Source organism: Malurus melanocephalus, unplaced genomic scaffold (genome assembly GCF_030028575.1).
Source record: "Malurus melanocephalus ecotype Western Australia unplaced genomic scaffold, MMel_1.1 scaffold_8531, whole genome shotgun sequence".
In the NCBI taxonomy this organism is placed as follows: Eukaryota; Metazoa; Chordata; class Aves; order Passeriformes; family Maluridae; genus Malurus; species Malurus melanocephalus.
The window spans coordinates 1-1,165 of record NW_026631761.1 but is presented as its reverse complement, the minus strand read 5'-3'; the positions used below and the strand labels follow the sequence as shown (position 1 = coordinate 1,165).

General features: G+C 31.5%; 1 non-coding gene across 1 annotated transcript; it reads right to left on the bottom strand.

The window, feature by feature from the left end:
* Positions 1–28: 28 nt before the first annotated feature.
* On the bottom strand, positions 29–102 carry TRNAR-UCU (transfer RNA arginine (anticodon UCU)). The gene has a single exon. It is a non-coding gene; the product is annotated as a tRNA-Arg (tRNA).
* Between the last annotated feature and the right edge of the window lie 1,063 nt (positions 103–1,165).

Sequence of the window (1,165 nt, the reverse complement as noted above, 5' to 3'; positions counted from 1 at the left end):
GAAAGAAAAGAGCCACCTGCCTGGAGATCATCTCTGCCGGGACTCGAACCCGGAACCTCTGGATTAGAAGTCCAGCGCGCTCGTCCATTGCGCCACAGAGACCTCACCGTGAGGGGAGCGGCGGCTCCGGAACTGAAAAATCCGGGGGGTTTTTCCTCCTCCTCCTCCTGAAAATTAAATAAAATTAATAAAATAATTCAAAATCATCCAGGATTTGCTGGGAAAGAGGGGAAAAAAAAAAAATCAGGTTTTGTTTGTGATTGGGGGATTTTTGGAGAGTTTTATGGGGAAAGGGGGATTTGTTTTGGTTCCTTTTTTTTTTTTGTTTTTGTTTTTTTGGTTTTGTTGGTGGTGATTTCTGAGCTGAGGGATAAAGAGGAAAGAGGATTTGGCTGGAGGGAGGAGAATGGGGAGGGGATGGGGGAAATAATACGAAAAAGGGAAAAAAAATAGAAAAAAGGGAAAAATAACAGAAAAAAGGGAAAAATAACAGAAAAAAGGGGAAAGAATAACAGAAAAAAGGGAAAAAATAGGGTTGGGTGGAGAGGAAAAGGGTTGGGGTGGATAAAAAAAATGGTTGGGAAAAAACCTCCCAAAAAAATTGTCAGGGTGGATGAAAAAAAAACGGATGGGATGGAAAATTAATAATATAATATAATAAATTTGGAACTAGAATGAAATAAATTTATTGCTAAATTTATAATTAAAGTAATTTTTACAATGGTTATCATTATTTATTTTACCTTATTATATTAATATTATTCGTATTAATAAAAGTTCTTTTTTTTGTCGTATCTTTTTACGGCACAAATTTCAAAATGTGGAGAAAAGTTCATTTACGGAGCTGATTTATGAATAATTAATCAAATTCCCTTGTGGGGAGAATTAGACTCGAATTTTGTAACTAAAATTAGTTATATATGTTTAATATTTAAATGTATAATCAATAATATAATAAATTTATCATTAAATAAATTTATTTATTTAAATTAATTTATTGTTTAAATTAATTTATTATTTAAATTAATTTAAATTTATTTTTTWAATTAAATTAATTATTATTAATTTTTCAAAACAGCCGCTGACCTGTTAAAAATTGATCAAACTCTGTCGTGGAGGGAGCAAATGGAATCCCAAAAATTTTCCAAAAATTTCCCCAAAATTC